The sequence below is a fragment of the Ursus arctos genome, unplaced genomic scaffold (assembly GCF_023065955.2).
Source record: "Ursus arctos isolate Adak ecotype North America unplaced genomic scaffold, UrsArc2.0 scaffold_1, whole genome shotgun sequence".
In the NCBI taxonomy this organism is placed as follows: domain Eukaryota; kingdom Metazoa; phylum Chordata; class Mammalia; order Carnivora; family Ursidae; genus Ursus; species Ursus arctos.
In genome coordinates this window covers 6,127,271-6,141,965 of record NW_026622763.1, presented here as the reverse complement: position 1 = coordinate 6,141,965, position 14,695 = coordinate 6,127,271, and the positions used below count along the sequence as shown (strand labels likewise).

The 14,695-nt window shown below is 35.4% G+C and overlaps 1 non-coding gene across 1 annotated transcript; it reads right to left on the bottom strand.

Annotated features, from left to right (window-relative positions):
* Positions 1-12,913: 12,913 nt before the first annotated feature.
* TRNAV-UAC (transfer RNA valine (anticodon UAC)) lies at positions 12,914-12,986 on the bottom strand. The gene has a single exon. It is a non-coding gene; the product is annotated as a tRNA-Val (tRNA).
* Between the last annotated feature and the right edge of the window lie 1,709 nt (positions 12,987-14,695).

Sequence of the window (14,695 nt, the reverse complement as noted above, 5' to 3'; positions counted from 1 at the left end):
AATGGGGCTGATCTAAAAGGTCTCTCTTCTACCTGAGGCTTGTCCTGCAGGCAGTCAGGAAAAACTGGATGTTTTCAAAATTAGGGTGAAAACAGAAACCTTCTGTTCAAGGAAGTGTGGGATTTGAACTCACTAACCTAACCCAGGAGTAAATTCTACTCCTGGCAGCCCCACTGTACTAGCAAGTTTGCCCTGTTAAATTGGGTTTATGTCCCTTGACTTTATTTCCTTCATTTGGATCTGAGAATAGGCCATGGTTGTGTGATCTTAATATAAAGTGCAGTCTTAAGTTTGTTAATTAAATAAATGAATTTGTTATGAGAAGACATGAAGCCATGATCATATATAAACATTGTATCAAATGAGTCAGAGGTATTTTAGATTTTTTTCTCACCTTACAGTTGCTCACTAATTACTTTTTATCCTGATTAGAAACAATGATCCCTCAGGCTTCTAGAAATAATTCCAATTAAGCATCACATAATACCAATTTAAAAACTTGGAAACCGGTCTAGATATCCTTTGACTCATGCTGGTTTTCCCTCACTGCCTCAGGGGTATGCAGAGCTTGAGAGGTAACTTTGTGCCTGACTGTTCCTTGGTTTCAAGGTCCTTGAAGCCTCAGGAAGAAAGAAAGTTTGAGCTACCAGACACCAGTGAGAATAAACAGTATAAGAGTTGTGGGCTGTGGAAACTTAAACAGACAGGGTCAATTTGAGCTTATATATGTTTATTCCCATCAAAAAATATTGCACTTCTCAGACTGCAGTGTGGCATGCTAAGGGAAGCATATGTGGTAAATATACCAGGCCTATGTCATCAAAAAGACAAGAGGTAAAAAATGTTGGCAAGTATGTGGAGAAAAGGGAACTTCTGTGCAATTTTGGTGGCAATGTAACTGGGTACGACCACTATGGAAACAGTATGGATCCTCAAAATGTTAAAAATAGGACTGTCATATGATCTAGCAATTCTGCTTCCGGTACTATATCCAAAGGAAATGAAAATACTAACTCAAAAAAGATACATACATCCCCATATTCACTGCAGCATTATTTACAATAGCCAAGACATGGAAACAACTTAATCCATCAATGGATGAAGGGATAAAGAAGATGTGGTATTTATTTACAATGGAATATTATTTAGCTATAAAATTGAGGAAACCCTAGCATTTGCAACAAAATAGATCGACCTTTAAGGCATTATGCTAAGTGAAATAAATCAGACCAGCACAAAAAAACAAAAACACAAGAACTTACTGAAATCAGACTGTGGATACCAGAGGCAAAATATGGGAAGAAAGGGGCAAATGGAGGAAAGTGGTCAAAAAACACAGACTTCCAGTTGCAAAATAAATAAGAGCTAGGGGTGCAGTGCACAACATGCGGACTACAGCTAACACTGCTGTATGCTGTACAATATAGAGAAAAGTTAAGAGAGTAAATACTGAGAGTTCTCATCACAAGATTTCCCCCCCTTTTTATTGTATCTGTTTGAAAAGGTGGATTTTAGTTGAACCTATTGTGGTAATTATTTTACAATATGTGTAAATCAAACCATCATACTATATGCCTCAAACTTACACAGTGATATATGTCAATTATTTTTCAATAAAACTAGAAAAAAAAAAGAAGAAATATATATTACTTTCCTCCTTTGGAGGCTGAGCTTGTAGGGTGACAAGTAGTATGGTGATGTTCATAAAACAGACTTGAGTGTATAATATGCAGGTCGATTTTATATTTTTTGGCAGCATGCTTTATTGTGGTATCTTCACAATTGCCTTTGAAATCGTCCTAAAGCAAGTCATTCGCTGTCAAATCAGCTTTCTCGCCTCAGGACAGATCTTAATTTTCAATTCTCACAGAGAGAAAAAAAAAAAAAGGAAGGAAAGAAAGAAAGAAAGAAGAAAGAAAGAAAGAAGGAAAGAAAGAGAAAAAAGGATTTTAAAATCACTAGACAAGCAAACAAGGCCAAGTAAATCATACTCGGGGACCTTCTCTTGTATATTTTAACCACAGAAAAGGAAGTATTAGAGGCGTCTGAAAGGGATAAAGAGAGACAGAGAAGGGTACAAGGTGACAGAAGGCCTATTTGGAGTGAAAGCCAGTCTCATGGGGGTAACTAGTGAGCATTTGGCTGTGGGGGCAGAGTGGGTGACTTGTCAGTATATGACCTACACAGGTCAATCAAGCCTTCTTCTTACCTGGTGCCCTTGTGTCCCTTATGAGTTGTCACATTGGCGGTTACCTCTGCAAGGAATGCCTAAATGCTGATCTACCCATTTCAATGGTGCTGAAGCCCCTCCCCTAAGGCTTTTCTGTGAATACTTTTCCACATAGGCTGGCTATGATCTGTTTGTCATACAGTCTTTCCCACTGGACAGTGATCTGTGGGAGGACAGGGAGTTACCCAGGCTTCCACCTCCCCAGACTGCATCCCTAGCACCTCGCACATTACTTGGCATATTCCAGGAGATGTTTGCCATGTTTATTAAAGACATGCCAGGTAGCCTGGGTGGTGCAGTCGGTTGAGCATCCGACTCTTGGTTTTGGCTCAGGTCATGATCTCAGGGTCCTGGGATTGAGCCCCATGTCAGGCTCAGGCTCAGGGCAGAGTCTGCTTGGGACTCTTTCCCCTTCTCCTTTTGCACCCCCCCCCCAAATAAATCTTTAACAAACACATACATGTCTCACATGTCTCCATGAAGGCAAGCCCCCATCTTCTCTTTGCTGTGACATAAGCACAGGGCACATGTTGCAAACGTACTCAATTTTGGTTTTGCCTGTTTAAGTGCTTTTCAGCCTCAGCTTCTCTCTGGCCTTTGGGAAGGCAAACAGCCTGATGACAATATCAGCACCTTTTCTGGCTGGTATCCCTAAGATTCTATGTGATCAATGACTACGTGATCCTTCAAGCGACATCATGATTATCATGACAATGTCAGGATTACAAACAAGCATGAGATTCTGATTTATTGTTAATATCTCAATATTCAATTCGAAACAGAGGAAAGCACCAGAGATATAACTTTAAATGAAATCTTCTTATGTGATTTATATGGAAAAAAAGTATCAGTCAGATGAATTATTTATCATTGCAAAATAAAATAACTCAACCATTAATAATTATGGTAAGAGCTGTTAGATTTATGTACTAGAGTCATTATTAAGAACTTTGAAATCATTACAAATGGGGAGAAATATTGACAGTTAAATACATTACATCTATTAAAACTGCTGAGTTTATGCAAACCAGATAACTTTAGGAAGAACATTTTGTTCTTTTTGAACAAACAAATATTTTTGTAAAATTTTAAAATAACATGGGATAGAAAAATAAGAAATAAATAATCTTATAATTTAACGTGTGTAGAATTAAATAGTAAATTAGATTCATAACTTAGCCAAAACCACCATGAGGAACTATATTTCGATTATGATTGTTTGATTCTATGTAAACTAGGAATCAAACAATTAAAAGAAAACTGCTTGAGAATTTTTTTTTAAAGATTTTATTTATTTATTAGACAGAGATAGAGACAGCCAGCGAGAGAGGGAACACAAGCAGGGGGAGTGGGAGAGGAAGAAGCAGGCTCATAGCGGAGGAGCCTGATGTGGGGCTCGATCCCGTAACACCGGGATCACGCCCTGAGCCGAAGGCAGACGCTTAACTGCTATGCCACCCAGGCGCCCCTGCTTGAGAATTTTTATCACGAATAAAATATCTACTGTTTTACCTTAAAATTTCAGTACTTATAAAAGTTTCACACTCAATTATACCAATACTTATGGTAAATCATGCTTATAGGGTTGAGTCTAAATATTTAAATTAAAAGTTCAATGAAATAATTACCAAGAATTGTCAACCATTTTCAACAAACACAAGTACTTTTTGAGTTTTCCTCAAGTTATAAATCCCAGGTAACATATTCTTCCTAGAAAATATGCTAGTAAAACAATACCTTTGTCTAATGATAATATACTGTGCACAAAAATCAAGGGATTTATTCAATGTTCTACTTCTGTCTAATCAGATATTTGGGAGAAAAACAATGAAAAGCCTTTTTTCAAAAACCTCTGGAGCAAATTAATGATTATATTTTGTAATCTACTTCCTTGGCAAAAGGTTTCAGGATCTTAAGCAGCTAGCGACATAGTAACTATTTGAAGCAATATTTTAGAATTTCTTCTAAACAGACAGATAAATGTGCCATGCAATGATATTAACAAGGGGATGGGGTTCTGAGTAATTTAAGAATTCCAAAGGTACAGTGTCTTCATCACATTTTTCATTGTGTATTTAGCACTGCTAACATTAAAAAAATACTGATCATAAGTAAATATAAATATATATATACATATACACATACATAGTCATGTTTATTGTTCTTCTTTAGTCAAAGACAAACTACATGATTTTTGACCTTCCACAGCATATGCAAAATATTTAACCAATATGAAGGGAAGCTATCACATTTTAAAAAGTCTGTTTAAACAAAGGAATCTTAATATTGTACCGTGCAGCTAACAATAATGCAGGCTTGCAGGGAAAGAAGTTTATTTGCTGGAACCTGCTGAATAAGTAATCAAATTGCTGTGCTTCAAGAGTGCAAGTATTTCTTACACAAAATCTGCTGTAAAGATGTACAAATCATTCCACTCCAGGGAAGAGGCTGAAATTGGTGTCATGAAATGAAAGCTGGGATGCAGATGGAAATTCAGAAGCAGTATTTGTGTGCCAATTATATTGCTTCGGACTCACTTCTAGATATAAGAATTAAGGACAAATTTGTTTCAAGTTACTGTGAAACAGCAATTGCATACACAGATATCACAAATAAAAAAGATGGGAGGATAACAATCCTAACCCTGCTTCTGTAAATATGCACACACCATTTTTTTCAAACAGTGCACAAAACTTTTAGGTATGGAATGATTTCAGTGAAATCCCATGACTACCATTGGCCAAATCTCCATATCCAAGAGTTGAAAATAAATTTGTCTTCACATGATTCAGTTATAATTAGAAAAGAATAGTTTCATGACTTGATGGGCAACATCACCATCTCCAGTGTCCCACAGTAGCGGAGCTGAACCAAAGAGTCAGATGCCCCATTGACCTTAGTGGAAATGCTGTTTAGTTTTGCAAATGTGCCATGTAAACAGTGCAGAGCCATCTAGCCACTAACAGTGCTGAGAAGTGGTATCAAATTTTGGTCACATGACATTTGCAATTGTAACAATAATGGAGTAACAATAATTTTATTAGGTAAAATTTAGGATTTGCACTTGTATTCCAAAAGCTTACTATTGGATGGTGATATGCAACTTCAGTCTTGGTCTTGGATTTGGTTAAATATTGACTTTAACACTTATGCCTAATGTTTATTAGGCATTTGATCAAAATATATATTCTTGTTTTTTTCCTCTTTCTACTTCTCTCTTTCTGAAACATGCCTGATGTATGTGGAAATAGAAGAAGGTAAGTTATGCTCATTTCAGTTCAACTCAGCAGTACCATCTCTGACAATACTAGATTCTGTGATAGCAAATAAGGAACCTAGTTAATGAAGTTGAGGGTATTGTCTGCTCTCCCTCGCCTTCCATTCCATTCCATTTATATCTCTTGGCTTCTTTCTTTCCTGACTCTCATATCCTTCATAGTTTTCTTATTTTCAAATAAAATTATATTTGAAGACTTCTGAGCTATAAAAGGCAGCATGCTGATTAGAAAAAATTTGGAAAAGAAAAAATTAAAATTTTGAAAATGTTATTTTTCTATATAGGAATAACCATCTAATGACTTGAGTGATTAACTTCCCTATTACCAAATATGGAGGCCCATAGAGTAATACCCTGAGAGTTTGCACAGTTTTGTTTTTTATTTTCAGTTTGTATTAAAAAATCAATATTAATCTATGTCCTTAAGTATTTCTCAAACTGTTTTTTTAATGCCTGTAACCTATTCAAGTATCTACATATACCATAATTTAAAAATGATTATGTAGTTTTGGATATTTGGGTAATTTTTTTTTTTTACTTTTCTCAACTAGGTAATACAGTCAAGAAACTCTTTTTGCCGAAGACAAACAATTAAACTAGTTATAACTCATGTATGTATTTCTAAATTTTCCTTTAGATTTAAAGATGAAGTGGAATCAAAGGATAAGAACTTTTGAAATTATAATACTTATGGCTATTCTCATTTTATTTTCCATTTTGTGCACCACCAAAAGTTTATGAGAATGCTCAGCTCGTTACCTTCCAACATTAAAAAAAAAAATCAAATTTCCTATTACTAATCTTTCTTTTGTTTTTTTTCTGTGTTTGCCTTATAGAAATAATAGAAACTAATTTAGACCTTGTAAATTTCTCTCATTTTGTTCAGTTCTACAGCAGGCACTCGGACTTTTATTTAATGATGAAATGTTTATCACATTCTGCATTAGTCAGGGTTTAAGAGAGAGAAAATTAAGGAACTAGCCATGTTGTTGGGGTTAATGTAGAGCATGAAATCAGCCATAATACCTCGCTTGCTAAAATGTAACACAGAGGCTGCTGAGGCCAGGGAAGGTTTTGGAGAAGGGCGTAAGCCTTTGGAATACCTAGGCCTGCGTGACCACTCTGTTTTTGGAATGGCGTGGGAGAATTGCCTTCCTGAAACTTTCCAAGCCCAAGCAGCCACCCTGTGATCTAAGATATAGGCAATGTCCCTTAGGCTATGTTTAGCAGAACTCATAGAACATGCAAATTAGCATATAGTATCTTTCCTATAAAAAAACTGTATCCTCCCAGTTTCAGTAAGACCCCTTGTCACACATCATGTGCTTGAGAAACAGTGATAAGGATTTGTGATTATCCTGAAGGACCAATAAAAGCAGGAGAAAAGAAGAGCAAAGGGTCTTCGCCTCTGAGGGTTGACCCCCGTACCTTCTCCTCTCTTTCACAGCAAAGTTTGGAGTTATCTTTCATCCAGCAGGATTGCTGGCGATTCCCGGCACCATGTGATTGTGGACACTTGTAAATGTAAAATCTGCAAGGTAGGATGGCAAGCTGCAGACCCAGGGAAGAACTGATGTTCCAGTTCAAGTCTGAAAGCAGTCTGAAGGCAGAATTCCTATTCCTTAAGGGACCTCAGTCTTGTTCTCTTAATACGTTCAGCTGATTGAATGATGTCCACCCACATTATGGAAAGTAAGCTGCATTCATCAAAGGCTCAAAGATTTAACTGTTATTTCTACTAAAAAAAAAAATACAGCTTCATAGAAACATACAAACTGGGATTTGACCAAGTACCTGGGTACCACGACCCAGTCAAGTTGCCACATAAAATTAGGCATCATAAGTGTTCCAAAAAATCAAACTCAGCACAAACATTAAAAAAACAAAACACAATGCTATAATTAATTTAATCAAGCTACTAAGAAAACCATCTCTGTTATTTCTTTGAGTGAAGAATTTGCAAACTTAGCTATGGGGACATGACAAATACCAGTGGCCACCTAATGAAGGTGCTCTATCCAGTGTCCTTATGAACACACATCATCTTAAACGATAATGCAGCCAAGCTACATCCTAATGACAATGCCATAAAACATTTGACCTCTTCCTTCCGAAACACTTTGGGCCAGACATTTTAACTTACCAACTCCAGGATCCTTAGTATAATAGAGGATTCTCATATCTACCTCTCAGAATTCCTTTCACCATCATATCACAGAAGGCCTCTACCACAGTACCTGGCACAGAGTAGGCATTCAACAAGTTGCATGTCCCCCCCTCTCCATGTCACCGTTCTTAAAACATCTGTCCCTTAACATTGAGTCAGAAGCAAGCAATATGATTATTCATTAAAAATTGGCCCAGATAGGTGTCCTCCTGTCTCTTCACTTTTGTGTGGTTGAGTCAAATGATTGGAAGGGTATATTCCCAATAAATAGTAATAGTCAAAATGTTGGGTTGTCTTTCCTACCCTTTGCAACATGGAGCAGACAGGGACTAACTGGATATTTTAACTAGATATTTTCTATTATGATAAAACATTATTATTATTATTTTGGAACACAGCTAACACTTGGCTACTGCTTAAGCTGACTGTACATATTTATCCAATGATATGCGAATTATATGTATGTATATATATTATACACATGTAAAAGTTATAAATACACATAATACATATTTTTATTACCTCATAGCCAGGTGGAATCACATGGTGGTTCTTTTAAGTCTGTCTCCAAATCCAAACTTCATTCTAGATACACTCTTCTCATCCCCCATTACAGGTGGAAGTAATTCTGATAATTCAGAGGACCAACTCACAATTTAGTAAGTGCAGTGTGAGTGAGTAGATAGCAATTATTGACAGGGAAGACTTTTCATTGGAAAGAGAATTCAATATTTGACTTGACAAACCAAAGACATGCTTCATTTATATCTTCTAGATTCACCGAAACATTTCATTGTTTGTCTTACGAAGCAGCTTATATAAGCTGCTGATTAACAGAGAATATTGAGGCCATCCTGATATTGTCTGAATACACTTATTTTAAAATATGTATGATTTTTTTTAAATCACTTGCCTGTAGATTAGTGAGGGGTAAGCAAACCTCATATGTCCCTTATGTGCTTAGAGCTCAGATTGCTAATCTATCAAATGGGGATTCTAATATCATTTTCCAGAAGCTTAACCAAGAGAAGCAGTCATGGGGTTTGAGGTCTTCATGCTAATATATTACTCTAAAAAGGAAAAATCAAATTAGGTTTGACTCTGGCTATCAGAGGAAAGAAGGAAAAAAATAATTTTGTTTAGCTGTTGGTGGTACTGACTTTAAAAATAACTAGATATAGTTAGATAGATGATAGATGATAGGTAGTTAGAAGATAAATAGATGAAGATAGATAGATAGATGATAGATAGATAGATAGATAGATGATAATAGATAGATTGATAGATAGAGATAGGTAGATGGATAGTGGAATGCATGCTTTGCACGGAAAACAAGAAAATTTAAAAGTTATGGAAGTGGTATATATCAGAAATTTGTAACATGTAGCACAAGACATTTCAAGGAAAAGAAAAAGTAGCAGGCAAGCAATAGCAGTGTCAGGAGCTCAGCCAGGTTAGGAAGAAACACAGATGAGACCCCATAAAGAAAAGCTGGCTCGCTCGGTCCGGAACCAGGTGGCAAGGAAGCAGATAAGCAGATGGTGCTATTGGCCAGACAACAAATGAAGTGTGAAGTGATCTAAAGGTCTAGAAAATATGTGTGAATTACAAGAGGGTGTGTGCTCCATGCCTGGCCCTGTGACTTGTTTTGAGTGCTTGTTTTAGGTTGTAGGCATCTTGAGTGTCTCACATGCTTTCTTGATGGTCTGCCATTCTCTGCATAGTCATTGCTATGGTAAATGGCCTTGAGGCCTGTGAGTTTCTACCATCTGAAGGTGAATGCCCAGAGCTTCTTGCTTCTCCCATTACTTCTTCACACAGTGGCCCACAGTACAAAGGTAGAAATAGTTTCCTAGTTGCTGAGAAGCTATGTGACAACACCTGGAAATGTGGGTATGTGTGTGGGTAAGGAGTGTCATAGGAGACAAAAGGAAGTCAATGGATAAATTGCCTCTTCAATGTTCCCTCCACTGGGTGGGCCTTAAGCTTAGTTTTCCATGCACCTGTTAGAAGGCATGCTGTGTCTCTTGGTGAACTAATGACTAGCTTTAAAACACACCATCTGGTATTTGTTTTTCTGTCCTATTATGCTCACTTACATTTTGCTCATTCTTGCTGGTCTAGAGTTGCCCTTACAATAATGCTTTAGCACGTAGGTTGTGTTTTGAGCTGTGTTTTCTGGAGAACTTGAGCTAACACAATAGTTCTACAAATAGTATGAGAAAGCAGACACTGAGGATGAGGTTTTGTATTTGCATTGCCTACTCATCTGAGACCAATAAGATCCCATTCTTGGTGGGCACCAGAGTAATTATTATCCTAGCATGTAGTAGCCCCAAAATTACTAAAACTTTCACCTGTGCTTAATTGAAATGAGAGGCAAGTGAAGGGCAGGTCACTGGGAGAACAAGTAGCTGTGACGTTTAGTCAGCATGACATAAATGTATACTTAACAACCTCCTTTGATAGCATTGGAGCCCTGCAAAAGAAAATTGATGGGCTTAGGGGAATTACTTGCCAATTTAAGGCACACCCTGAGAGTCAGAGCTCCTTGATTGTAGTCTTAAAAGAGGACCTATCTTCAGCTTCAGGAAACGTTAAAGTTAAAAATCAAGCCCAGACTCTTATTTTGAGGATAGCAGGAATGTAAAGGAGACAAAAACATGCCTCCTCATCTCCTTTATCAAAGGCAGAGCCTGGGTAGAAAAGAGTGAGATCCTTAGACCAGGGATAGGGACATTTTAGTGGATGAGTCCAGCATTACTGGGGTATAATTTAAATATAAAGCACTACACATTTTACAGTGCACAATCTCATAAATGTTGGCATATGCATAGGCTTATGAAATCATCACTAAGATCAAGAAAATAAACAGATCACCCTCAAAATTCTCCTTTTGTTATTCCTCCCTCCAGCCCCTTTGCCATGTAATCACTGATTTGCTTTCTGTCACTAGAAAGAAGATCATATCTTCTAAAATTTTATAAAAGTTAAATGAAACATTATGGACTCTTTTTTTTTTTTTTTTTTGCATGCTTCTTTTACTAAGTGTAACTAGGTTGGGATTCATCCAAATTTCCATGTGTATCAATAATTCATTACATTTTATTTCTGAGTAGTATTCTATTGTACAGATATACCACAACTTGTTTATACATTTACCTCTTGATTGATGCTGGAGTTGTTCCAAATTTGGGGCTATTATAAAAAGTGTTATGAAAACTTATATACAAGGCATTGGATGGGCACATACATTTATTTTTTCAATAGATGCCAAGGAATAGAAAGACCAGGTCATATAGTAAGAATATGTTTAACTGGTTATCTAGTTTTGAAAGTAGTTGAATCAATCATTCTTTTTTTTTTTCTTAGCAGTGTAAGGGAATTCTAATTGCTTTACACTGTTGTTTAAGTTGGTATAATTAATATTTAATGTTAGATATTCTATTGGAGTGTAATGGAATATCGTTGTTATAATTTCCATTTCTTTAATGATAATGATGTTGAATATTTCTTATGGGGTTATTTGATATAAGCATATCTTTTTTGGTAAAAAATCTTTTCAAATCTTTTGTCCTTTTTTTTTGCTTGTTTTCTTACTACTGAGTTTTAAAATGTTTTCATATATTTTGGATACAAGTCATTTATTGGATATGTGATATGTAAATATTTTCACCTAGTCTGTTGCTTGTCTTTTCTTTCTCTTAACAGTGTATTTTTTTTTTAAGATTTTATTTATTCATTCGACAGAGATAGAGACAGCCAGCGAGAGAGGGAACACAAGCAGGGGGAGTGGGAGAGGAAGAAGCAGGCTCATAGAGGAAGAGCCTGATGTGGGGCTCGATCCCATAACGCCGGGATCATGCCCTGAGCTGAAGGCAGACGCCTAACCGCTGTGCCACCCAGGTGCCCCAAGAGTGTATTTTCAAGAGAAAAAATATTTATTTTGATAAAGCCAAATTTTTAATTATTTATTTATTTATTTATTTATTTATTTATTTATAGGCAATGATTTTGGTGTTGGCAACTAAAAAATTGTTGCCTACATCAAGATTACGTTTACTCATATATTTTCTTTTAGTATTATAGTTTTAGGTTTTTATTTAGGGCTGTGATCCATTTTGAGTTAACACTTTATATGGTCAAAATTAAGGATCAATTTTTTTTCCTGTTTTTTAAGGATCAATTTTTTTCTTTTTTTTTTTTAAGATCTTTTTTTTTTTTTCCTTTTTCATGGAGTAGTCAATTATTTCAATTCTGTGGAAAAGACTGGCTGTTAGGTAATGGAATGGGACTTCTCCTGTAACAAAAATAAATTGATTGTATAAATGTATTTCTGCACTTTCTGCCTATTCCAATGACCTATGCAAATAGCTTGATGCCAATATAACACTGTCTTGATTATTACAGCTTTATAATAAGTATTGAAGCTAATGTAATCCTTCCAGTTTTGTTCTTTTTTATTACAATATATATATTTTTGGCCCTTTACATTTCTGTAAGAATTTTGGGATCAACTTCTCAATTTTTATAACAAAATCCTGCCAGGACACTGATATCATGTTGAATCTAGAAATTCATTTGAGGAGGCTTGACTTCTTAAAAATATTCTTTCATCCATGAAAACAGTCTATTTCTCCATTTACTTATGTCTTTTTAAATTTATCTCAACATTGTGCTTAGTTTTCAGTGTACAGGTCTTAAACATCTTTTATCATATTTATCCTTATTATTTCATAGTTTTGATAGTGTTGTAAACAGTATGTTGTTGTTTTTTTTTACTTTAATTAAATTTCTGATTCATTGTTGTAATTGCAGTTGTTTTTGTTTGTTTAATGATCTAGGATCCGATACACAAACTAAAACTCAGTTACTTTTTCTAGTAGGACTTTTTTTTTTTTGGTAAATTCCATAGGATTTTCCTCATAAATGATCATGTTATTTATGAGCTAGGACAGTCATATGTTTTCAGTTTGAAACCTTTCACTTAGGGGTGCCTGGGTGGCACAGCGGTTAAGTGTCTGCCTTCAGCTCAGGGCGTGATTCCGGTGTTATGGGATCGAGACCCACATCAGGCTCCTCTGCTATGAGCCTGCTTCTTCCTCTCCCACTCCCCCTGCTTGTGTTCCCTCTCTTGCTGGCTGTGTCTCTCTCTGTCGAATAAATAAATAAAATCTTAAAGAAAAAAAAGAAAGCTTTTCACTTATTTTCTTTTGAATGGAAGCCAAAGGTAACTTTGTGGTTCCACTGGGAATCGAACCCACGATCTTCTGTGTGTAAGGCAGATGTGCTAACCACTACACCATAGAACCTGAAGATTCCATTTATTTTCTTTTTTATTTTATTTATTTATTTATTTATTTATTTTTGTCTTACTACAATGGCTAGAATGTTCAGCACTAGGTTAAGTTAAAGTAGTGAGAGGAAACATTTATGCCTCCATTATATAATGTTAGCTTACAGGTTTTTCATAAAAGCCCTTTATCTGGTTGAAGAAATTTTCTTCTTTTTTAGTTTGCTGAAATATTTTTATCAGGAATGGATGTCGAATTTTGACAAATGACATTCCTGCATATGTTGAGATAAGTTTTGTTAATATTTTGAAGTATAGTGGTAGATTTTTGAATGTTAAATCAGTCTTGCAGTTCCAATATAAGCCTTAGGTAATGATGGTGTATTATCTTTTTACAAATAGTTGTATTCAACTGGATGAATTTTGTTAAGAATTTTTGAATTTGTGCTCTTGAGTGCTTTGAATCTGATTTTGATAAGTAGTTTATTTGTTTTTGTATCAGAATTATGCTGACCTCATAGAAACAAGTCTTCGCTCCTTTTTTTTTTTTTTTTGAAAGATTTTTATTGATGAAGAATTATTTATGCCTTTAAGGCTTAGTAGATTTTGTAGTGAACCCATTTGGGCTTGGAGTTTACTTCGTTGAAAATTTCAACGTATAAATTTAGTTTCTTTAGCAGATTTGGGACAATTCAAGTTATCCCTTATTCCTCATGAGTTTTGCTAGTTAATATCTTTCAAAGAATTTGTTAATTTTATGTAAATTGTTGACTTTATTGACATTAAAACAATCAAAACTCTCAACTAAGCAGTTGTAGAAGAAATGTACCTCGACGTAATAAAAGCCATATATAACAAACCCACAGATGACATCATATTCTTTGGTGAAAAGCTGAAAGATTTTCCTCTAAGATCAGAAACAAGACAAGGATGGCCATTCCCATCAGTTTTATTCAACACAGTATTGGTAGTCCTGGCCAGAGCAATTAGGCAAGGGGAAAAAAAAGTAAAAGGCATCCAAATTGAAAAGGAAGAAATAAAATAAAATCATTATTTCCAGATGGCATGATATCATATATAGAAACCCTATATACTCCACTCAAATACTATTACAACTAATAAATGCACTCATTAAAGTTATAGGGTACAAAATCTTAATAGAAAGATTTGTTGCATTTCTATATGTTAGTAATGAATTATCAGAAAGAAAATTTAAGAAAATAATCTCACTTAGAATTGCATAAAAGAAATACCTAGAAATAAATTTGGACAAAGAAGTAAAGATCTGTACACTGAAAACTATGACATTGGTGACAGAAATTGAAGAAGACACAAATAAATGCAAAAATATTTAGTGCTCAAGGATTGGAAGAACTAATATTATTAAAATGTCCACACCACCAAAAGTAATCTACAGATTCAGTACAATCCCTATCAAAATTCCTATGGCATTTTTCCACAGAAACAGAAAAAAACAATTCTAAAATTTCTATAAAAACAAAAAGACCCCTAAATAAAGCAACCTTGAGAAAGAACAAAGCTGGAGGTTTCACAATTCCTGGCTTCAAACTATAGTATAAATCTATATTAATCAAAACAGTATGGTATGGGCATAAAAGGAAAATGGTATGGGGATTTCTCAAGAAATTAAAAATAGGATTACCTGGGTTGCTCAGTTGGTTAAGCGCCCAACTCTTGATTTTGGCTCAGGTCATGATCTTAGGGTCG